Source organism: Heliangelus exortis, chromosome 9, assembly GCF_036169615.1.
Source record: "Heliangelus exortis chromosome 9, bHelExo1.hap1, whole genome shotgun sequence".
Lineage (NCBI taxonomy): Eukaryota > Metazoa > Chordata > Aves > Apodiformes > Trochilidae > Heliangelus > Heliangelus exortis.
The window spans coordinates 4,437,049-4,462,989 of NC_092430.1; the positions used below are offsets into that span (position 1 = coordinate 4,437,049).

The window sequence follows — 25,941 nt, forward strand, 5'->3', positions numbered from 1 at the left end:
CGCGGTGTCTCTGAGGGGGATGGAGCGGGGACAGGGACAGGGAGGGCTGAGGAAGGGACACGGCTGTGAGCGGAGTGAGGCCCCACAAGGACCCTTGCCAGTATCGCAGCGCCATGTTGCGCCCTGGCTGTGGCGTCGCTCGTGAGGGTTCCGTCCAGAAACTGAGGCGATTCCTGAGGAGAAAGAGAGGAAAAAGCCTCTTGGTAACTTTATCTGCACTGCAGGCGGGGAGGGCGGCGTTAAGGCGAATACAAATTAGCGAAGATAAGGGAGTGTTTAAGAATGGGCGTGGAACACACCGGATCCTAAGCAAAAACCTCTCGGCAAAGTAGCTCCTGGTGAAATACCAGCTGCAGGTGGTAAAAGGTGCCCAACTTCCCAGTTAGAAGGCTTTGAATTGTATTTATTCTAATAATGTCTGTGAAAATATCAGTTACTGCTACTACTTTCCATTAAAATACATAATTAGGTTCCCTTTGAAAATGTGCATATGCAAACCAGTAACTGCTGTTAAGTCTAATAGCCTGCATTAATTTTTTTCCAGCACTGAAGGCAATTAGATGAACACATTAGTTTCACTTGTGGAGAGTGCCCATCACAGGTGTTAAGTGTTATTCCCCAAATTTGATACAGATCTTTAGAGGGGACTGGGAAATGCGAACTCTACAAAATAAAACTCAAAAAATTGTATAATGTGTGCTCTTTCAGCCAACAGCAAAAGAAGCTGATATGCATGGTCCAGTGCTTACCAATGCAATCCTCTGGGTTAGGTGGGCACAAAAAGACTCTTCTGCATCAGTCTGCCAGGCTCATTTAAAGCAACCAGTGCCTCTGCAATTTCTTGCAGGTCATGGTGGTTGTTGGTTGAGCAGTCCCCTGAAATGAGAACATTCTTGGTGTCTTTCATTGTAGGAAAATTTTTACAGTGAAGTGCCCAGGCAAGGCCAGTTTTAGACCTCACAACTAATTCAGCTAGAACATTGTTGATCTTTCATATCTTTAGTGTAGCTATCCCAGTTGCCACTAAAAGGTCAAAGGAATTAAGGTTGAAAGCTCAGTTTTGGTTGATCCCACGGAGCAGTGAGCTGAAGGCTGAATAAAAGCTCAGATGTTGAAGGATGAGAAACATGAAGCAAGCTTTGGTTTGAAAAAGCCTAGGTTGGATTTCTCATTTTCTGCCAGAGTAGTGGAAGGCAAGTTTCCTTGGCCTCTATTTTTCACCCATCTAGCACAATATATGCAAATTTTCCCAGCTAGGATATTCTTTCTACCCTCCAAACTGATACTCTCCATACTAGCTAATATTCACATGAGTAGTGCTCCCACAGTTTGTCAGTAAGCTGAGCTCTGTGGAGTAAACCCCTGTAGTTTTAAGAAGAGTAGTTTTCAACCCTCTGTTCTTCTGCTGGAGAACATCCAGGTTGCCTTGTCTCTTTGCACCTATTTCATCTGTCTTAAACAGGTGTGACAGAGACTCCTGACACTATTGCCTAGTAGCTTGTTGCTCTGAATATGCTGAAGCAGAAATGGGATGGTTGAGGTTCCTTCAGCTCAGCAGAAACTCTGGAGCCCTCCAGAAAATATTTCAGTGAATCCGAGGTGATGGGTGGAAGAAGGCAGCAAGGTTGGGGAGGAAAGAAGGACTTTTTTTTGTTGTCGTTATTTTAAACACATGAACATGTGTTTATTCATAATGGGAATCTGGGTGGGAAGCACAGCTGGGAGAGGCTTATTTTTATTATGAAAATATGTGCTAATTGCAGCTCTCAAAGCAGGGAGAGGGGGTGGGACAGTATATGATGAAGCCACCTGCAATGGAGGTGGGGAAGAGAAAAGGCGCAAAAGGATACTACATTTTTCACACCTGCCCATTGAAAATATACCTGTTTCTTCTCCAGTAACTGAGCTCTAGCTTACCAGGCAGCCTCAGAACAATGAGTAACTCAGATTCAGCCCTCCTTCTGGCAATAGCTTTTATGGATTCATTCTAGCACCTTTTATTTAGACTTGTGTGAACAATTGGTTTTGGGTGGAATGAAATGTTTCAGCTGACCCAAAACTGACATTTGTTTTTATTCAGTCCTCTAAAGAGCATATTCTTTCCCTTTCAGGCAGCAATTTGTATTATGTTTGTGTTTGTTTAAAGCCAAGTCGTGGAAATGAAGACAGGCATGATTTATACATGCAAGAAACTGGGAAAAGTTCTCTTCTTTCTCAGCAATGAAAAATGGAGGAATGCCCACATAATTCTCCTATGTTATAAGAGAACTCTCTTTGAGCCTTTCACTTGCTGAAACTTTTAATCCCCAGGCTATGGGTGATTCTGGGCAGCAGGGTATCTGGCCAGGACTCTATTAAATGCCTGACTATGTGCTGGTATTGATGTTGATAAAGAATCGGGCACCCAGTTGTTCCACATAGTTGGTAAATGTCCAGATGCTCTTTTTCTCAATGGCCACAGCAGAGCACTATCTAAAATAGCATAACTTCATCAGGAGAGACTCATAGCATGGTGTTAATTAATCTCAAACTATTTGGCATATAGTTCTGCTGCAACTCAGCATTATTTTAATTAATAGACTAATTGCTGCTGGCTTGGATTTTTTTGAGCCTTACTTTATTAAAGCCCAGAACATAACTGTGGGTCTCTAGCACAACCCTGTGATCCTAAGATGCAGGGTTGTTGAGATTTGCTGCAGGGGTTCTACCACAACTGTCAAGAAATACATCTTGTTCTGCAGTATAAACTCCAAGGGGCCTGTTACCTCACCCAAAACAGTAAAACAAGTTCCACTGCTTCCAGTTACTATTCTAGTTTCCTCTTAACCTAAATGATTCAGCCATTCTCCCCTGGAAATGGCTCATGGCCAGTGACCCTCAAGAGTAAATAGAGCCCAATTTTTTTCATTCTGTTTCTTTAAAGTCTTTTGGGCAGCTAAAAAAAAGCAGAAGGGCTCATAATTTCTGTTGAGTGCCTTCTGCTTTCAACTTTGAAAAATCCTGCTGTGATCCTAACTGCCTTGTTTAGGTGTCTGATACCATTTGTAACGACTCCTGAAACACTTCATCCTTTATGCAGCAAACTGCAATACTTTATGCCTGGCTGAATGAGAAAAAGGCACATTAAGGAACAGATGAAAAGTAAAATTTGGATTGCTGTTCTTTCCAAGAACCAAGAGTGAGGTGAGGGAGGAAAGAGGGAAAAGAAAAAAGCTAGGTTTATACACTACATAAATACTGAAAGTCTATGGCCAAGTTTACCTAGTCTCCCACTCAAAGAAGTACTCATTGTCTGGTGCTTTATGTGAATTATCATTAACCACAACTTTACTGCTCTGTTCTGCTTACCAAATAAGAACACTCAACAGTCCCTGACAACACTCATAGCTTGTCTGTGTCTAGAGGGAAAAATTCAGTATGAAAAACAGGATGTAAAAATCAAACTCTTCTAGAGGTCTTCAGATGCTCTGTGTCATGAAAGCACAGCAAACAGACAGGTGTAGCTGGAATTAACACAAAAAGTCTCATAGAAAAAAACATGTTTCTTAGGCTAATATTCTTAATTCTTCACACCCAAAAGTTGGCCAGGAGGTGCCCTTGAGAAGAGCTCCACTGAGCTCTGCAGTAAAAAAAGAAAAGAAAAAAAAAAAAAGGACCATGCATGAAGCAATATAGAGGGTGAGACAATTAGAAAATCATCCGTGTCATGTGATGCAGGAAGCTATGTGGCTGGTATATATACTATGGTATTCCCATAAATAGAAGTGAGGAAATTGTTGCTTTCAAACTTGAATGTGTAGCTAATTTGAGCATGATCTCACAGAGGGCTGTTGTGGAGTTCCTATTTGTTATTATTTGGTTATTAAGTATAGCTTGTACATCTGAAACTCTTTGTCTATTCATTCCACTTTTAGACTTGCAGCAGCAGATGCCATACCAATTCACAAGAGAAGATGATTCAAATCAAATAAATTTCTCTCTATTTTGGGGATTTACAAAGACTTCCTCAGCCCTCATAATTCTGCTCATTAATTCCTTGACTGCTGTCATAAATCTTGTATTTTGATAACTCACTCATTAGCCCAGACAAGCAACATGCAACCCTTGGCAGAGCTCAGGACCCATTTTCTATATAGCAGATGATAGAAAGCAACGAAACATCTGGCTTCTTCACTGGAAATTTAACCCTAATACATCTGCACTTTGCTTTTCAATGCCCAGAAGAAAAGGTTATTGCTTGGATTTCCTGGGCTCAGTTCTTTTCCTTAGTCAGGCTACATTCTACTCTGATGTACTTCCATTTCACTTAATGAGAGTTACTGTTTTCCACTGAATAGAGAATCATTAATCATACAATGTATCTCCAAACAAAATCCACAGATGCTTTTCTTACTCTAAAGGACACCCTCCCTCCTCCCCTCAAGTCCCATATTTCACAAAAGGTTTCCCACTACCAGGAGACAAACCAGTGCTGGAAATCTGTGTCTCCAAAGGCAATGGGCTCAGGAAAATTAGTAATTAGGCTGCCGCCAGCTGCTTAAGTTTCAAGTGATGTAATTGTTGAGATTTGTGTTTCCATACACACAAACAAGATAAGCAATGGTCAGGAAGGAATTTTTGCTAAGTACCAAATTATTTGACGTACTTAAATAAGAATTTTTAGTCAAGAAAACACGCATAAAAATATTTGCCAGCATGAATAAATATTAAAAGATTGATCTTTGGTGTATAATCTGTAGCAGACATGCAGCAACTGGTAGTAATTTATGAGATTACTTCATTTTAAATTATAATGCATGTATGATGAGAATATGGTTAGCTGGAAATAGCATCAGTAAAGGCCAGATATTTTGTGGTGCTAAAGAGCAAGTGTTAACCTATTTATCCACTACTAAACTTATTTTTCTTTCATCTATTCACAGATAAAACAAAAATAGGACACTGTACATCCTTGCAGCCCTCAAACCCTTCCTAAATCTCAAAGTTACTGTGCAGAAGGAGTGATTTAAAAGGAGCACAGAGTCAGCAAGGCCTTCACTGTCAAGATGCAAGTGAACCAGGTATGTGCAGGCTAAGAGTTATATGCTCATGTCAGTATTTCCAGTCACTGTGGTAAGGAATATGCTTTGACTTGGCCACTGCCATATCATCTGTCCCACTGGGGTTAATGTAGGTAGCTAAATGATTGCAATAGAACCAACATTTTGAAGGATGATGAGTCTCAGAATAAAATTATATAATGAGTGCTGAGGGTGAATTGTGAGGGTTAAGAAACCAGGTGTCTAATGCTGTTCAGTTACATCACCAGGAGATACACTTGGAAATCCAAGCCTTGATGATGAAAGTCCATCTTTTACCCTTTATTTTAGGTCACATTAAAGCACTGCTGAAAGCACTGGGGTACCTGCTCTGACAATAGAAATTCTATGACCCCCAGTACTGTCCTAAGATTTTTCCATGTCTTAGATTTTATGACTGAAAAAGCAATGACAGCTGCATCCTTTTTAATTTCTTCAAGGAATGCAGCTAACACCATTCAGAAGGACAAACAGCCAGGAGACAGCTTGAATAGTTCAGGAAAGCAAGCAGTGTAAAAGCTTCCTGGAGACATTCAACTAAAATATAATTACTAAAGCAGCCTTGAAAGGAGGGAGTTAAATTACTGAGTATGGTTGTGATCATTCTCATAGTTTAAATTACTCCAGTGTAAAAGGAATTAAATAGGACTTTGACTCTGCTAATTAACCACCCTACCCACAGGTGATCACAATATGTGCCACGTAAGATCCCTGTGAAAGATTTATACACCTAGAAACGACAAGTGTGTATATTAAAACTATTTTTGTAGTTTACAAGAATAGCAAAGTCCTTTGATAGCTAAGCAGGAAAATTATAGTGGGCGGTAGGGAGGGTGGGGAGGAAATTCTGCATACATTTATAAGTAATGATTTAGACAACATTTCCCTTGAATCAATTCATTTTAAAAGAGAACAAAGAGTTTGTCCTGCTGGGTAGCTTTTCAGCAGGGATGCCCTGCCTGCCTTCATTCAGATCTGCAACATTATGTGGTTTCAATTAGTGGTAGCACTTGCAAAACTAGAAACACAGACATTTTGGCATGAAATCTGACTCCAAGGCAGTGAAGGGTACTTAGGATCTACTCAGGGATGGGTGGAGAAATAGAGTGTATTTGAAACGGTGTTGATCATTTGTCATAATGGTGTAATTTCTAAAAAACCTTGCAGTGCTTCTATTGGCTTGGCTGTTGAGCTCTTCATTGCCTCCCTGCTTAGTTTGCTTTCCACTTATCCCTATTTCCTGTCTCTTTTGTCACCTAGCTACTTACTGGGCCCTCAGTTAAGTATTTCTTCAGCCTTTTAGGGCAGCCAAGGGTCCTCGCTAAACATGCTCAAACTAATATACTACTCACAATGGTTACCATTTACAGAATCCTCTTCATTTCCAAAGTCCTTTGCAAACACTAATTACAATAAGAACAATGTAAAATTGTGAGGGATCGACTGGTTTAATAGTCTGACCATTCCCTTAATGCTGTCAAACAATTACTAAAATATTCTTTTAAGGCAAATACTAATTCCTTTAAGTTTGCACTCAGGAAAGCTGACTTCTCTTGCTATTCCACATCAATATAAGTGGCTCTTGTAGTACATCTGCTGGCAGAAAAAAAGCCTGTGCATGATTCAGCAAAGTTTCACAGTCCTACTTATCCTAGATCTCTTGATAGGCTGGTGACATTTTGATGAGGAAAATAACAAACATCACTGCTGTGGTTATAGACATTCAAACTATTCCAAATATCCACTGAGAGAGATGTGTTTAATACAGGAACGAAAGAGGCAACTGCTTCACAGGATTTAAGTATGTATAACTAGAATATTTTTATCAATATAGTCAATAATTTGTCTCAATAGCATATATATCATGATATTAAAGCAATTTTACCAAGACTTCCCTGTATACTACTCTATTGTGGTGACTGTCAACAAATTTAACATAGCTGAAAGGAGACTACAGCACGCCCAAGAGGACATTTTTTCAAGAGGTGCATTCCTGATCTCCATTTAGATTTGTTTCAGTGGTGCTGAAGGACCAAAAATATTGCCCCCATGCATTTGTTTTGCTTGCCTAATGTTGGTAATAGACCTTATAAAACACTATTTTAAAATAATCCCATATATGGCAAGGTTTCATTTTGATACTTGGGGTTGCTCTCAAGCTGAAACAAAATTTAGGGGCTGCAAATGGAAGTAAAGTGTGGATGTACTGCTCATGTCAACCCCCATGGCATTCATCTGTGGAGTAATTCATGTGTCTGGTCAACTGAATGTATTTTTTCAGTTCTTACCTCAACCATGCTTGCACAGCCATCTTATTTTACTCTCACTAGGAAGCAGAATCCTCAACAAAGAAGCAGAGGGAGCAGAAGTATGGGACAAGGTTAGACTTTCTCTTTTCCATCCACCTAAAAGAAGAGTTCAGAGAATATAAATGAGCAGTCAGGCCTGTGATCAAGCTCATATCCAGTGTAGTTCACTTGATTTGGAGCTAGAATCCCACATTCATCCCACACTTCTTCAAAGACTCTCTAATGGGAGTGTTTTATTTTGCTAACAGTCTTCCTTTTTACCTGACAGGTAATCCACAATGATCCACAATCATGGAAGCAGGCTTTCCCCAATTCCATTCAGACTGCTAAACAGCTTTATTGCAATTCTAGGAATAAAGACCATCACATTTCACTGACTTAGAGTAGGTTTAATGCACTGTGCCATTCGCCACCATCCTGACAGGCCTTTTTTGTGTGCATGATCAATACATGTATTAATGCTAATAAAACACTTACAGAGTTTCCCAGACATAGACACGGCCCCTTAATCCTTCCCTGTACTGCTGGGGATAATCATTTTTACAACATGAGATCACTTGCACCAGTGAAGTGCATTTTAACACCTTTCACTGTTATCTATATGAACTGATGATCCTAATAGAATCCCAGCAGTGCATTTAAACTTTATTTCCTAGGTTAATCAGGCTAAAAGACAGTTAACCAAGTTTCCCAAAGGGGGCCTTCTTTACATTAAAAAAAAAAAAAATGCTCATTGAGAAAAGAAAGGCAGTAACACTATAAAAGGAAAGGGTGTTTTTGTCTTTTAGTGGACAGCATGGCATACACACACACACAAAAAAGTGAAATATTTTCTGAACAAAGAAGTCAGGCCAGTCCCCCTCTTTTTTTTTGATCTTTAATCCCTTCTCTCCCAAGTAGAATGGCAAAGGAGCCCTTCTCTCTTTCTGATAAATAGCTACCAAAGGAAGGCATTCAATGCTATAGCCCTTTGATCAGCACAAAGCTGTCAGCTCCTGCCATTTGTTTTTTTTTTTTTTCTTGTTCCTGGTTAAAAGTGGAAGTAATACCCTCTGAAAGAAATACCCTAGGTGTTCTGCAAATCATCAGTCCTATTTTTTTCCTTGTTTTTCAGTGGCCCACCCTCCTGGCCCAAGCAACTTCCTTACTAACACCCCTCTTCCTCTTTCCAGCCTTTTTCCAGAATACCCGTTTCATTTGATACACAATTCAATGTGCCAGTCTGACCTACTGGGACCTTGCTGTCTGAGACTCTACCACTACACAGACAGGGGAAACCTTCCTCTTAGCAGTAAACAATGTTTACTTCCATACACCTATCCTGCTGTAAAGAAATTAAAAAATACTTCATAGGGACAGCAAAGGGACTTGTGTAAATTAGCTTTTAATAATTTATAATGCAGCTCGAAGTTTTAAAAAAGCACAACCCAAATATCACATTATAAAAAAATTACAGGTTGTGACTGACCATGTGTCTGAGATCCCATTTTCTCCAATCTTCAAGCTGCTGCATTTCAGATCACATCATAACATCTCAGCAGTAAACAGTTTGCAAATATTGCTGCTTTCAGACAGGTCACTCTGTGCATTTTAAAGCAGGCTTCTTGTTTGCTGCTGAGATTATCTGCAATCTGCATTTCTGCTCCTCAGTGTCAGGACCTGATACACAGCTTGCAAATATTATGCAAAGGAAATGATTCAAAAAGGCAAACAATTACAACCAAGTGTAGAACACGAGCCTGGCTGGTAATGGGAGAGCAGGGCAGAGGCTTTGGTGTCTGCCTGCGTGTGTAGGAAGAGTCAGAGAGGGGGAGGAACAAGAGAGTAAGGAAAAGCAGCTGTATGAGAGATCATTATTAGTAGACAATGCCATATTCTTTGTGACATGTAATGGTGTTTAAATACCTTTGCCATTTCCCCCTGGTGATTACTGCACTGGGTGTATTCTGTCTGCCTATAGAGATACGTTTTTCAAAAATCAGGATGGAGTGAATGCTGCTCGTTGTTCTGGCTGCAAAATGTCAAACTGCAGTGGAAAGAAATACAGCATTGCAGTGGTGGTGCACTGAGGCCCCCGGTAGGAAAGCAGGAGCTATTAAGTGGAAAATTCCTGTAGAGGACGTGTTTCCATTTCTAATGCGAAGAAAGAGGGTGTTGTTTGAGGCTGGCAGGTCTGTGGAAAATACAGAAAACACAGGGAAGATGAGAAAATGACCTCACTGAACTCTGAGAACTTAAGCAAACAAACAGCTTCAGCCAATATATCACATTCCTGCAGCTTCTGCCCAAACAACAAATTGACCTGTAAGTTATATAATCACCCACAAGCTCCCCCGTCAGCGTGGGGAGGGGAAGGGGCTTTTCACTAGAAGCAGAGTTCCCCCCAGCACAGCCTTCCCACCCCAAATGGAGTACTCACACGAGGTTCAGGTTTAATTATGCTCTGAATACCAGCAGAATGATGGCACTCGTTTTTTATTATCATATGAACTATTTCAGTGCAGCATAAATTTTCCATTTCAAAGGATCCTGAATGCCTGCAGGGTAGGGACCAGGTTTTGTGAGCAGAAGGTGGCCTCTCTAAAACTTGGTGAGGGTTTCATCTTAGGTGTGGTTAAAATTGCATTCTTTGAACCTGACCGGGGTGGGAGGAGACCTCTGGGGAGCATGTTTAAGGTCTCTGTTTACCCTTACAGAGGGCCCCTATACTGTTTACTCGGACTGCCCAAGTTACCATTTTATATCAGCTGAATAAAAGTGTAAAAATGCAGGGGCTAACCTAAGGCCATGGGTTCTTCTGTGGTGGTGGTGGTGGTTCTACATAGCTGCAGCCTGGCAGAAAAGGAAGATGAATGCCAGCATCCTCAGTTTATGAATGTGCTTGAAGGTTTGAGTCTTTATATGCATGCTTGCTTCAGTGTTTTTCAGTAATTAACTGAACAAACAAAAAGCAATTTATTAATTGGCAGAACAGCAAAGAAACCATACTTCATAGTTTACCAGAATATTACTTAATCAGAAAAGGGCTTTTCTGGTAACTTATAGTACACTTGCTGTGGAACACGTTCTTTACTACTATGTAATTATTCCAACATGCACTTCTAATGGGTAGGGCAGTTCTCTGTCTTGCTTCCAGTGTTAAAATCCTGTTGTCTCCCAGTTGCAGGTTATCCTGTGCACAACCAAAACCTGCTCTACCATCCAGCATTTTGCACGGACTTTGCCTGTGATAGGTGTGTTAGTTTTGAAAAGTCCATGCAGCTTCTAAGATTGCATTTAAGGAGAAGCCTAATGATAAGCAGATAAAAGGTGTTTTATCTTCAAGGTGCATATTTGAAGCATGTGAATAGGAATGGGTGGGGTTCAAATATTAGCAGCAAAGGAAAGGCAGCTGACCCAAATCTCAAACTACAGATATATATTCAAATTTCATGTAAGCTGCTATTTAGACCCAGTGGTTTGACCCATTCTGTCATCTGGTTAGGGACCACTAGCCATGAATAAACTGAGCTATAATTCAGAAAACCCAAGGAACTGTAAGGAGCTGACTAGATTCATACCCTCACCACAACGTTTTAGAGCAAGATAAAGTGAATCCAAGATGGTTGCTGAGGACAAAGCGAGACCATCCCAAACTTGATCCAAAAAATGCAACTCTTGCAGGGTTTAAAAAGATGTGACAGTTTTTTCCTGTCCAGTTTTACATGTCCCTGAATATCTAGAACACAAGGCAAAAAGTGACAGCATTACATACAACAAAAAAACTCTTTACATACAAGACTTCCAGCATTATTTTTTAGCCATACTTTCAGTTGTTTCAACATGGATCAAAAAAGGTGAGTGAAGACAGGGGCACGTGGCTGAATCAAAATGAGAGTCTCAAACAGCTGTTAAGTATTGTTTTTCAAGGCTCCAAATCCCACTTATTTCAGGCATGAGGGAGATGGTGGTGTAGTTATTCAATCAGGAAAAAATTCCAATGTATATATGTAGCTCAGGTCTGAAAAACAATTTGCCCAGAATCTAGCACTTTTTCAGTTTAACCCTACCTGCCTGCATCCTCTGCAGTGCAGTGGCCAAAAGACATTCAAGAGACCTGCAGCATTATGTTATTCCCTTTCTGGGAATGTTTAACCAGGGCAAAGTATATAGTGCAGCATTTCTGCGTGATGCCATGGATTCTGTTTCTCTTTTCCTTGTGCTGTGTAACTAAGGGGCACTGTAAGGGGTGCATAACTTACAGAGGAGAACAGCTTTCTCCTCCACACTCTGGCAGGAAATAAAATTACCTCCCAAAAAACCTGAGAGAAAAACAAACTTTGTGAATGACAAAAAGAAGCAATGCCAAAACAAGAGAGTTTCCTGCACCTAATGAAAGTAAAAAAAGCAATTTTTTTTCTCATCTTGACCTTGTGGCTGCATATGGTAAAAAACCAAAACAAAACCAAAACCAACAAGGAAAGATGTAAGGAGTGCCTGGTGTCCTTTTAGAGTTCTGGAGCTTAGCACCCAGTGAAGAATTAACTCTTCTGAGGTATGCAGGGGCTTTGGTTACACTTTCCTTCTGCTTTTTATAGGTGGTTCTTTTATGTAGTGGACTCAGCTCGTATCAGAGCCTCTGCTTTGTATTCAGGTTAGAAGACTTTAAACATCTAAAAAAAAAATATCTAAAAAAGTGACTTCTAAGAGACTATTTAAAATATATCTGGGTGATGAAGTACTAATCTGAGCCAAGGAGATGGCAGACAAGCTCCTGCCTATGCTCCTCAGCCCCTCTATGGTATGCTTTCAGAAGTGTTCAGAAATGTCTGGTCAAAATAACCTGTGCATGAGTTTCATGGGGCACAAAAACAGGTAATAGGATAAACCAAAAAAATAATGCTTTGTGAGTGTCCTTCTTTGATTCTTTTATACACAGGTATTTTGACCTGTGTAAAAGGAGCAAAAAAGCCACAGAAATAATTGTTCAAGACCTGGTCTTTGCTCCTTGGTTCTTTTATTTTAAATAATCAGATTCATCCCAGTTGGGAAATGTGGGCTGCTAGCATGCCCAAGCTAGCTTCAGCACTGTCCACTTGTTCTGACCATAGTGGAAATAGGACACTTGGCCTGTGACCACTGGCAGAAGCACTGAATCACCAGGATTTTGCACTCACTGAGATAATGGGTCTGGTTTCCTGCCTTTTATAATTTTAAGACATTGAAAGAAGTTTTGAGATCATTGCCTGTAGAAGACCTGAATGTGAATCAGTCTCCCTTCTTTTTTTTGCATTTCAGATGACTCCCAGTTTGGACAAATGGAGGACAAGGACCCCAGGAAATGCTGATGAGTAAGTTTTTTGTTTTATCTAAATGCAGAAAGGAAGTCTGGTGGTCCTGGGCTTCATACTGAGGCAGGAACAAAAAAAGAAACTTCACAGTAGGACGTATACACAAGACTTTCACAGATAATTCTGTGATAATTCAGCATTCACTCTGTGACAAAATAGAGACCTTAATTTGTCTCAGAAGCTACAGCTCAAGATGTGGCTCCCGCATAGGAGCCACAGAAGGCAACAAGAATCATTAGGTGTTTAGAAACCAGGTGTTGGGAAAGCATTGCACTTTCAAGTGCTTGAAGGTCAGCTGCAAAGGAGTAGCTAATCTGTATTTTCCATGTCCATTGGAACAAAACTGGCTCAAAGTATTTAAGACAGAATTATCTTGGACTGTATTAAAAACCTCATATTGAATGATGGGAGGAGGTAACAGGGCAAAGCTGAGAGCATTCCTCTGGGTGCTCCCTCACACCAGAAGAAATACTTAAAGCAGTGAAAGTGTTGGTCAGTTTACACTTGGAAAAAGGTTTGATACAACCAGGGGCTGAATGCTGCTCAGCTACGTTTGACTCACCTGGGTGCTGCTTATGAAAAAAACACCGTGGTGTAACAGTCCCAACATTTGAGAGTGATGGAAGGCTTTGGGAGGGCTTAGACCTCATTGCTTTTTCTAGCTTCTTGAAAGATTTCAGTCACACCTGGCCTCTTCAGATACAGATGAGTATTTTCCTTATAGCAATTGATCTGGCAGTGAGGAGCACTTGATTAGACTTTTCTGCAGACTGATCTGTTTGCAGTGCAAGAGCCTAACCATTAAAATGAAAACAAAGGTAAAAATGTGCCTGCTCTGTTGAAACAGTTTCAACAGAACTTCCCCCAGTTTCACAGAAGTGAAGTTAAATGGCATGCAAGGCAAGACAATACAGATATTAAGGGTCTGAGTCAAGATCACTAAACCTCATGATTTCTTACTTGAGTCTTAAGAAGACCCCTCCTCGAAGATCATTAGTTTCTATACTATATGAATATAATTTCTTCAAATTAATTTCTATATTAATAAAAGGACTTACATAACAAAGTCCATTGCTTCAAGGAGAAGCAATAGGGGAGGCTCTTAACATACTCCATTTTCTTCTTTGGTTGTGATTCACATGAGTATGACATTAAACTCACTCCATCCAACATAGTGGGAACATTACCTAGTGTCACTAACAAGTATTTAGTCTGATTCAGCCCCATAAGCCCACCACATAGAAGCTAATTGTGAGGATTAGGGCACACCAAGACACACAAGCTCCACTCCCGTGGTTTTGGGGGAGAAACAGCACATTTAAACATTCCAGCTACAGTTCCCATGGCAACGTACATAACAACAACTCTGTACAACTATGGGCTTCTGTTTTCTTAACCCTTCAGAACATCGACTGAATAAATACTTCCTTGAGGAAACAGTTCAGTCAACCAGATATACTCAAACACTCTTAAATAAATCCAGCAGGCCTTTTCTCCTTACAAAAACAACAGCAGTTGAATTCCATGTCAAACTGATCTCCTCCCCTGGCATTAAAAGCTTTAATTCAAACACACACAAATACCATTAGCAAATGTTCCACAGAAGTCTGCATGAAAAAGACAGTGAAAACCAGTCCCAAATCATCAGCTTTCAAATCACTTTATAGTTCCTGTAGAGCAGACGACACAGAAAAAGATACACAAGATATTCTATGAAGTATGTAAGTACTCATAAGGAAAAAAACAATATCAGCATTTTGGTAGATTATATAGCACATCATTCCTGTCTGTTATAATAATAATAATGTCTATAGAAACTTTATTGCTCTGGGAATTGAATATACTTTTAAAATATTAACTAATCCTATGAAATAATAAGATTTACAACATCTTTGTGAAATACATGAGATCTGCCCCCAAGTTTATTCCACTGCCAAACAAACTGGATTTCTTGTAATGTTACACACATGCAGTGGCCTTTCCTATCACACAAAAGTCTGAAAGAGGAACCCCCAGCTGACTGAATGTACAGAATAGTGAAAATCCCCAGACCTCACCTGCACCTGAAAAATTTTGGGCTGTCATTAGTAGGTAGAATCAATGAATATGCTAACAGGGCCTCAGTTAATTGCTACAACAGCAATGGTATTCTGCAGATTTATTTAAGCTAATGATCTGCTCCTTGTCTTCTTCAGAAGTCAGGATTTATGAAAGCATTAAAACCTTTACCCTAGGGTGGGGTCATCAAGTGATGTGGAGTGATTGTCTGAAAAGAACTTACCTTGCTTCCTCAGAGTACATGAGGTGACCTGATCTAGATTTTAAGGAGAGCAAGAGAAACCATCAGTACCTATGACAAACCTGTAAATATTCCTTACTACTAGTGGACTCATGCACACTTACATGAAGGAAGAGATTGAAGTTACTAAATCAGAGATCAAACACATCAGTGCACTTGAAAGCAATTACATTTCATAACCCAGCTGTTCCCCTTTTTCTCTAAGCTTTAATTTTTGTAATTTTCAACAGAAGACTGCAAGATCTTCCCTTATATCTTCCATTCTATGATGACAAGGCACCTTGTTACATTTTGTAGCTTCCAGTAGATACAAGAAAGAGTAAATACACCTGCAAAACTGGTGAAGGCACTTTAGCCTTAAATATCTGACTCCATTGCTCCACCTTCTCTTCTCCATGGATGAAGAGCTCATCTTCTCTGCAGCAGCTCCTATGTAAATCACTGGCACTCAGACCTCCCCCCTGCCTCCACCTTCAGCCTTAGCACACTACAGTTTGTTACAGATTATGCAGCATCCTCACTAACGTGTGGTTGCCAGGGCATCCTTGCTCCCCAGCCAACTACTATACTGAGGCTTTACTGGCAGCCATCCAGCTGTGCTTCATTTAAGAACCTCTGCAGCAGTAAAGGATGTGTTTTCCCAATTTACTGGAGAAATAAATCAGCTTGTTGCTTTGCTCCTAAAGACCCTAAGCGTTTGGGGAAGCAGTAACTTTTCACAGAGGACTGTAAGACAGGGAGCCTCTCTTCTTATTCTCTACAAACCAGAATTTAAATCTTACTGCAGAGAGCTTGGATTTTACACTTAACACAGCTAGTGTGGGTCCTAGACACATCAGTGTGGCACCGTGCCCAGACCAGCACAGGCACAGAGCCACACATGGCAATACCTTCCACAAATGTGCTGGTAGTTCTTAGTTTTGTTTTGTGAGATGTGGCAGTATTGCCTTGCTTGGGGAGAGAGAGGGTGTTTGAGCATGTGCTGCTGTTTCTGCATATCCCATTTTGCTAAAGGTTATACAGCATCATAGCAGCACAAATCACAGGTAACAGTGCTGTAATGTTGAGTTTTTATGGGCTACCTGCATTTAAGATGGGAGGGGTCTGATGGACCTATGAAGCTATGAGAGCACCTTGCTTGCCACGTCCATTCATGTTGGTGACACCCCAAGATGCAGCAGTGCTAGGGCTAATTTCAGGCTGGACATCTCCCCAGTGGCTTGGATGGGCTTTGGTTACAGGTGCTGATAGCAGGATCTGTGCTGCCAACAGCAGGCATAAACCATTCCCTTTTCAGTAGCTCATGTCCAGAGAGAGCCCAGTGCACAGGCCACATGAAAAGTCAGAAGGAGGGTCACACCAAGAGGACAGCTTGACAGCTTTTTGTTGCTCATGCCATAATTCTTCTGTTCTTTAAAGATTCCAGGGTGTCACTGCTCTTGAATTTCTCATTCCTAGAGCAATTAATGAGGTGTATTTATGCCCTTAGCACTATCTCATGGTAACTTCTAGCAGTATTCATGCAATATGAGCCAGATAAAAGAAAGTGGTAACCAGATAGATAGCAAAATGGAACAGTATTCCACACTACAGAAAGGATGATTTAGACTAAAAAAATAAAAATCAATAAAAGGCAGATGCCACCATCACTGTGGAACAGTATTCCACACTACAGAAAGGATGATTTAGACTAAAAAAATAAAAATCAATAAAAGGCAGATGCCACCATCACTTCAGCTGTCACTGCTACACCTAATAACTGCTGCCTGTATGTCAGTCCTTAACCTGAGAATTAATCCAACCTAAACTACATAGACACCTGAACAGGCAAGCGGGGTGCACAAGGACAGTCTTCTTTTTTAAGCTCTTTATTTTGAAAAGGCAAGCAACAGAGCCATGAGATCTGCATAGATTCAAGTTTTGGTGGCCCTTAACAACCTTAGGCAACTTGTTATAATGGCATCTATATAACTTTGCTACTTTGGGCAGCAGTTTAAAGTCAAATCCTGACACCCCTTTAATCCATACTACTTATGTGTTAGCTTATACTCTGAATTCAGCCTGGGAGGAGCCAGCCAGGTTCTCCAGACAAGGAAGTCAGTACAAATTAAACATTTAAAGTTTCTTCTTGCAGAATGGGTAAGCCTCCCTTAAATCACTGCTCTGAGACTGGAAGCACAGCTACTGAAGACAAGCCAGATGCAAACCAGGTCTAATTCCCAAATTCCACAGAATGGATTAAAAGGTATGATTGCATATCTGGTCAGGAAAACTTTAACATAGCTTGTAAAAAATGAAGAATGATATGATATACTATCACAAAAGCAGAGGTTTTTTGCTCACTAGGGCTGCCTTAGCTATCACTTGAATGTGCTAAATAATAGAAGTGGCTGATCCCAAAGACATAGATCAGTTAATGTACTATGGTACATTGTCAGTGGACTACATTTATATATTTATCTATATGTATATACATGTGTGTATGTGTAGACACACACAAAGATAAATAAGAACTATACATATATTTGTGTGCAGTGCTTTTGTACCTGAACTATTTATGGTCTAGTCTTGATAGACAAGAACATTGTATTTGCAATTCATTAGCTCTACAAAGAAATAGTAGACTCTGTATCTGTGCTATTGAGTAAATACATAAAAGGCCAGAATAGCAATGTAATAGCAAAAGAAAAGATAACAGATGAATTATAGAGCAACATCAAGCCTTAGCCTGATACCACCCAGGAAGGCCTGATCATCAGTATTCAGCTCTCCAGTATGGCACCTATTGCTTTCACATTTCAGACTTTTTTTTTTTTTTAAAAAAAAGGCAAGAATTTGGCTTTTGTTCACTGTGTGAAAGGGGAGTGTGTGGATACTCACAGAGTCCCACAGGACATGCAGAATTCAGTGACTCTATACAGCCTTTCACTGGAGGAATGCACAGGCAGCAAAAGTATTTGTGATACTAATTAAAGATTAGAAAGCTCTCATTTAGGAAAATGCCCCTTGGCTGGTTATTTCAAAATAAACTAAATATATATTTCTGTCCAAAGTGATGGAAAGGGATGTATTTCTCAACTTAGAGAAAAAGGGGTTGAAAATGCACCTTGGTTGGGGTGAAAAGGGTTATAAAAATGAAAATGAGACATAAAGCATTTTACTTCAGTGCTGACAAGGGTCCAGACTAAAGAATGGTCCTTTCATCAAAGGACTGAAAAAAACTCCAGCCAAATAAATAGAATAAATATAAATTAATTTTCTATATTCAAGCCTCATTTAATATAACAATATAACATTTAATATAAAATTTAATATAATAATTTTGAAAAACTGGTATACCTCTTCAATGAAAAAACATGAAATTTTTGTCACAAAAAAAGAAGTAAAAATGTTGGCACAGTTATGGCTCAGGAGAACGTAACTTGTAGTTACAGAACCAAGTTTTACCATAAAAAAACCCAACAAGAAAACCCTCTAAAACTGAGAAAACATACTGTATGTAGCTTGTCAGAGTATGGAAAAAAAAATCAAAGTTAATTATAAGGTTATCAGGAACCACTTGCATAACTCATAGTTTTACTGATGAAAAATTAGCAGCATGAACTGATATTAATAAGTGTATAAAATAGTGTGCTATTACTCATGGGACATGTAGATGTTGGCTACAGTAATGGTCTTTTTGGAATACTGTTGTCATGATGACCATTCAGCTGTCTTAATGTTTAAATATGCCCTGTTTTGTAAGTTTGAGGTTCAATTCAAGTTCACATGAAGCAAATCAACTGAAGTTTTCAGATGTGTTCTCTCATTTAATGTGCATCATTTTCTGAGAAGCAAACTTGGAATACTTTTAGCATGATTTTAAGAGATGTGAAGCACCTTCAGAGTCAGCAGAAGCCAATGCCCTACATGCAGTGACTGAATCATGAATAATCTGCCAAACAGCATAGTCCATAACAGTCTTATTTTTAAAAGCTATAAAAGTATCTCAGGATAGGGAATGTTCCTGTACTCCTACAGACTGAACATTAGACATGAAATGAACAATGTGTCATTCTTTCAGCAGCATTTTTTAAATTAACTGAAGCTATAGGAATGCTTGACTTCAATGCTGTAAAACAAACTTAATTCCTATGTGCAATTTCAGTTATCCATTTTATCCATTACTTTTGGTCCATTGAAATAGAAAATTCCATTTCTATTTTCCTTTTGCATATTTCTTCATGGGCAAATGTTGAGGGGGCTGAAAGGCATTTTGCCTTTTGTTGTTCATTAAAAAGCTTGAGGTTCAAACCAGAATCCTGGGACTCAGCACTAAACACAAAAGCTCCTGGACAGTCAGGGGATTAGCTCAGGTAGCTCTGTGCCTCTCTGCTTTGCTGTGTTTCCTTAACAAAACAGTCCTTGGGGACACCCCTCTGCAGTGGGGTGACACAGAAGCATCTCTTTTCAGATTGTGTCAACTCATTCATACAGCTTAGAAGTACATAGGATGCCCAAAAAAAAGAAAAAAAAAAAAAAATTTAATATTTATATTTATATATATTTTTTCTTGCCCTAACAGCTCCAGAAGATTTCTGAGGCACTAATGCAATCAAAAAGGAAGATTCAAAGTGTAGAACACAAAATGCACAAAAAATGCAGCAGAAACCACAGGAAGAACCAGGTCAGCATTTGTGTTATATGAATATGTGCAACATCACCCAGGTGCCTGTGTGCACATGCACAGCTCTGTGTGTGTCACCCGTGATACTGACACAGAGACACATAAGAAATGTTAACTTCAACTTTAGAAAACACATTCCCACCCCCTCACCTGCACATTAGATATTAAATTAATTCCTTCTTCTATTATTTGATTTCAGAGAGCACATTCTTTTTGGCTCTTCACCTATTTTGATACTAAATGGGCCAGTAAATTATAAGCTTTATCTCCTAAGCAAAAAGGATTGAAGGAAGTGTCTGTGGCCCCTGTTTCCAACTGTAATGTATGTTCAAAGCAGAAAATATTTGCTGCTTACCTCAAGCCAGAGCTTCCAGTTCACTGCACAAGTGATACACTTCCATACACTTGATGATGTGGTCTGTGATCTATGGAAAGAGAGAGAGAGAGAGTTCCAAGATGAACTCCAGATGCACCTATTTGTTATGCTGGGGGCTCTGGAGTCCTGCAACCATGCAAAATAGAATTTCAAAAGTCACTTTCTAGGCCATAGCATGAGATGGTAGTGACAACATCTCTGAACAGGCTGCCTTTGCCTCAGAGAAGGGGTCACCTGCTTTATCACTCTGTTTCTGAACTGATCAAGATTGTCTGGCATTGCAGGGCAAGCTCCTCTGGTGAGGACATTTGCAGTATAAAAGTGTGAGGATATTTTTATCACAAACCCATGCATTTAAACAGGTTATTAGCAAACCACTAGCAGGGGGCCAGAGCAACAAAGACTACTTTTTGATTTATTAACATAAAATAATTATTTAGAGTCTAACAGATCAAACTCTGTACTTAAAAAAAAGTCAACATTGTGCTTGCTGTTAAATGCTAAAACAGAACATGAGTGAAAATATCCTCGAGCCCTCTATCATCTTCATTATCTTCATTGGTGAAGTGAGTGAGTGAGTGGAGAGGTGTGAAATTCCAGCAGAGAGGAACATGCTGTTTTAAGAGGAAGTGCTGACATGCAGGCTACAATTAGACAAAAAAATGACTGCTGACATTTTAAAATCATTACAGAGAGGAAATTGTGAGTGTAATTATGTCATCATTGACACTGCTCAAGTGTGCTGATGCATTTTTGCTGATCAAAATCAAGTGTTTATATTTGTAAATAGAATGTACTTAGTGGCTATCAATGGAAATGTTTTTGCCAAAAACTTAGAAAAATGGAGACAAGTCACTTTGACAAAAACTTCTATTTTTCCTTTTAGTAGGTTTTCAATACTTGAATTTCAGAATAATTTCTTGCTACCCAAATTGATTCTTGATATTTATTATTTTGGATCAGTTTGATTGGCTTTTGTTTGTAGCTAAGTCCATTTTGCCAATAAGTATCTGAGCACCAACAGCTGACACTTACAGGAGGCTGTAAGACAACTCTAAGTACAATATTAGCCAGGCTCCCAGCTTCCAGAAGCTGCTGCTAAGGGACCTTCACAGACTGCCCCAGAACATCAGAACAATGAAGTTTCTCTGACTGGCTTCAGAAATAGTCTGATAGCAGAGTCAGTGCAAAGGGAGACAGGATGTCAGCAGGTGGTAAATACGTAATTTCATCATTTTCTTGGAGAAGAGGAGCTTGTTGACTTTGCTAATATAGAACCCTTCTCACTGCACTATTGAACAGAGTTCTGCCTGTCATAAGTTATGTCATAATTCTTTACCTATAACCTATTATCACCCCATGACAAGGAAAAAATGACCAGTCTGTGTTACATACAAATGCTCAGTTTGGAATGTACAAAATATGTGAAAAGCTGATTCCAAAACCAGATATTTTATTTTTTTTTAATCTTGGAGATGTGTAAGATTTAAATTTGGAAGCAGAAGTGTTTACAAAGGCTCTCAATGGAAGTCAGAAGGGGTTTTGGATTCTGCAATGAAGTGTCCATGACAAAGAATGTCTACAAGTGCTGGTCTTCCTGAGCATGACATTTTGTTCATAGCATTCTGGAAGATATTTATGGTGGAAATTAATAAAAAAAGACTAAAAATAAAGATATGTTTAATAATGAGATACTCCACAGTTATTCTTGAATGCTGTGGTAGAAAGAGAAATATGAATATTGAATGACAACTATTCAGATTAAAACTAACTTATTTTCAGCCTGCATCCAACTGAGCACTAAAATTCCCCTCGGTATCTCTTTTTATAAGAAAGAAATAGAAGAATTGGTTTGTCTTCCCTTTTCTTTCTATTTTTTTCAGTCCTCTGTTTATTGACTTTGCCCCTTAGGAATGGGAGTTTTTACAATCCAAGTATTAATTTTCTGAGTGTCCTCCTGCAGCCAGTTTTTCTTCTTAGGACATTGGGTCCATCAGTTTCCATCAGTGCCCCTGTTTCCTGGATGTCAAACCATATATCCAGTCAAATTGTGTTACCAGAATAACATCAAGCAACTCTACATTCACCACATAAGCAAAAGGGCTGCTTTCATAACCTTATTTTATGATTGGATGAATACTGTAATTCATTTTTAGAGTGATAAAGATGTCCATGTCAAAACACAGACTTCTTTGTGCCATTAAAGCAGCAGAAATCAGGATTTAGGAAACCACTCCAGTGGGTGTCTTGGGAGAAGCCAGTCCCACAGGTATTTCAGATGACTGCTTATTGCCATGGGGGTACTGAAGAACCCATGAAAGAGTGGGACACTCTATGGGTAATAAGGCTTTAAGGTGTATAAAAATATGACAAAGAATAATATTATGTTACTGTCTTTTAGGTTATAATATTTGCTTATAAGGCTACTTTCATCTTTATCTCCCTTTGCACTAGTTCATACCTTTTGAGATTTATTTTCTCTGTGCAATCAGGGCTGTCCATATATTATCTTAGTGGAAAGCTTATTTAATTACTGCTTGTGACAAGCTAAAGAAAACACATTTTTCCTGCTCTCTGCTTATTTTTGAAAGACAGAAGTTGAAAAAACCCCATGTTTTCCTGCACAGTAAACTGGTGCCACACACTTTTTAAATACATCATTCCAGAACAGATGAACTTTGAAACTTGGCAACATATAAGATTATTTTCAGTATTCTACCTCTAAGTGTACTTGGAAAAAAACCTACTTTGACTGAAATTTTAATAAACGTGAGATTTATCACTAACCATCAGGACAACTATCAGGTAGTTAAAGCTCCATTCCTTCCAAAGAGGTAAAAACAAACCAGTACTAATGGACAGCTTTGTATAGTGCAGCCAAGATCTGACCCTAAAAACAGAATTAGAAGGGACTGTGAGAGATCCTGTTGTGCACCCAGTCAAATCTACATGTTGTCTTTGTAATTAGCTTAATTATTATTGACTGAGTTTTGTGGGAGATCTTAATAGTTTAATTTTATTTAAGACAATGATGAGCATTTCACAACTTACCTGAGAAAATGTATTAATCTTCACTTTACCTAAAGTCTCACCTGAATCTTCCTTGAAGTTACTTCTTTAAATACCTCGCATGGAGTTCTTTCTGCAGGGTGAATCTTTCAGTCTTGGAGGTCAGCCCCTGACACAGGTTCCAGCCTCTGTAACACCACAGTCTTTTTTTCTTTTCTGCTGGGTGCTTTGGATTAGAAGGAAAAAAGTACTTCCCCAAATGAAACCTTGTTTCAACACTGAAATTAGAAAAAAAAACCAACCCTGTAAGCAATCAAAAAATGCAAGTCCTTGGAGACAGAATGGTGTCTCCTAATATTTTTTGCATTAAAGAATACTTTGTACAGCTTATGCTTTCAATGCAGAACAATTTGTGAATCTCTCCTTTGCCAACATATGAAGTCCTAAAGCCCAGCCCTACAAGCTGTCTCATTTAGGCACAACAGTCCCTTTCAATAATAAGTCTGTTTTACCAGTCTTCCCACTAACCACTGAGCACAATGAGGTGTGATTCAGAATTTACACCCAGATGAGTAAATGCTAACACTGAAAGACACCTGCAGAACAGTTTTCTCTCACTGTTATATGAGTGAAATAAATAATGGAACCTGTAAATCATAGTTACATTGTTACTTGGGACAATTATCAGCAAATCCAGTGCAAGGAGCAAGTGTAGAAACACTTTTCATAAGAGAGATTCTACTAAAGGCCCTTGGGTACAGCAGTAGGAGAGACTATGTAGCATTTACAGTAATCAATGCAATTCATATTAGTTTGTTTTGAAGTTATATGCCCTGTCAACTTTCAGACAGGATCAAATTTAAGCCCTCTCCATCTTTTAAGCCCTCACTGTGAATAATTATCTATCCAGGCTGTCTTTTCACATCACAACACCAAGGCAGGAGATTTACCAATACACCTAAACAAGGCAGCATAATCATTAAAACAATGGAGATCTACTTCTTGATGCTAGTGCTATATAAATGTTAATCATAGTAGCAGAAAAGACTGATACCTGATGTTAGAAAAATATGCTGTAATAGGAATTCCTCTTCTTTGGTCCATTCCAGTTAGAAAAGCTTCAGATGGGTCTGCAGTCAAGCTACATTGTCATAACTGAGGCTGTAGCAGTTCAAAAACTGTTAAATCTTTCAATTCCATGAATATAATGTGCTATTTGTGCTGTACGAATTATATCAATATCCAAGCATGGTGTAGATAGAAACATGCAGCAGCAGCTCTGAAGATGACCCTGGATAAAATAAGAACAATTTAAAATGGAATAACGTAATTTATCAAATATCTGATTTTCAGCTATTATAAAACCACATTCTCTTCCCCAACAGTCAAGTCCAAACAAAAAGGTCAGCAAATCTGAAAACATAGAATAACACTCCAGCAAAAAATGGTATGAGAGAAAAAGGATACTAGCCAAATTTTATTGTTAAAACGTTTTTCTTCTGAAAATACTGCTAATTAGCACAATTTAATCAGGTTTCATTTGTTATATGAGTGAAATAAATAATGAAACCTGTAAATCATAATTACATTGTTACTTGGGACAATTTTATGATCATGCCCCAAATCAGAGAAAAAGGTTTTTCTATTTTAGTGTTGATCAGAGCTGATGACACTTTGAATATAATGTGCTGTTGGTATATTTTGCTATAATTGAACTCATTAGTGATGATTTCCCATTACTGAGTTTTAAACATTAGTATCCTTAGACCAAAAAATACAGCAGTATTTAGAGGTAGCATGATTTTAATACTTCATGCTGCAATTGCTTCTGGTTAAACAATTGGTATTAATTATGCAAGCATGAATCATTCATACACCAGGGGTTTGTGTCCATCACAACAGTGGAGCTGGTTTAGATACAGAATCATAGAATTATAGGATCATAGAATTGGCTGGGTTGGAAGGGACCTCAGAGATTATCAAGTCCAACCCTTGATCCACTACATATAGTACAATATGCATATTGTACATACAGTACAACCCTTGATCTACTACATATAGTAACATATAGAGGAGATAGTGTAGTTCCAACCTGCAGCTGGCAGAAGCAACACTTGCAGTGAAACAGATCTGGAGGTTTTCATATTTTAATTCCAGGGCACTTGTAAAGTGGGTTGGTTCCCCTGCTCTGACAATGTCCATCAGTACTGTTTGTAGGTGTTTGTTACAACACTGCATCAGCTCATAGCAGCTGAATGCCTGGCTTCTCTTAGTATCAATTCACCTTCTTTTGCTCTTAATATTGAAAGAAGACATTGGCATTGCTGGTAAAATCTCTCCTACTTACCCACTCTCCTACCAGAGGGACTGAAACAACCACCAGCGAGCTGTATGACAAGGTGATGGCCACTGCTAAGGCTTCAGCCTCAGCATCAGGTCTAGTGGTGGGCATACACCTACCAGAAAGCTGTTGAGTGACAGGAGAGAGTGGCATTAGAGATGAGCTCTGAGAAGAATAAAAAAATCTAGCAAATACAACTTCAAAGGTAAGATTGAGTAATGGAAGATAATTAGCTCACAGAAGATATGACTGGGATAACAGCCTGGACACACAGAAAAGGCTGGTATAAAAATGAAGTGTGCTTAGCAAACAGGGAGAAAAGTGAGAGCAAGAAAGATTCATACAGGGCATTAGGAAAACTTCCTAATGCTGACAGCTAACTTAGACACAGCTTGCTTTTTGAAAGCTAGAGAGCTGCTCCAGCACAGAGGTTATAAGAACAAGCTGGACAATCAGAAAATAAGCAGATGTGACTGGTGCAGTCCTTAAATCACCTCATATGTCCTCAGTACTTTAAGCTTCCTAGGATGCAG

General features: G+C 39.1%; 2 long non-coding RNA genes across 6 annotated transcripts in view; one reads left to right on the forward strand and one right to left on the reverse strand.

Annotated features, from left to right (window-relative positions):
• Positions 1–25,532, reverse strand: LOC139799634 (uncharacterized). The gene is made up of 9 exons (XR_011727382.1): positions 25,415–25,532; positions 24,295–24,358; positions 24,122–24,197; positions 23,151–23,293; positions 20,038–20,107; positions 9,293–9,560; positions 7,367–7,483; positions 750–876; positions 1–173 (listed from the first exon to the last, which is right to left on the reverse strand). It is a non-coding gene; the product is annotated as an uncharacterized lncRNA (long non-coding RNA).
• Positions 4,926–25,941, forward strand: part of LOC139799633 (uncharacterized) — a 74,866-nt gene continuing 53,850 nt past the window's right edge. For all 5 annotated transcript variants that reach the window (XR_011727377.1, XR_011727379.1, XR_011727378.1 and 2 more), the window contains exons 1-3: positions 4,926–5,060; positions 12,665–12,717; positions 19,581–19,682. This is a non-coding gene — a long non-coding RNA (uncharacterized lncRNA). The remainder of the gene's footprint in view (positions 5,061–12,664; positions 12,718–19,580; positions 19,683–25,941) is intronic.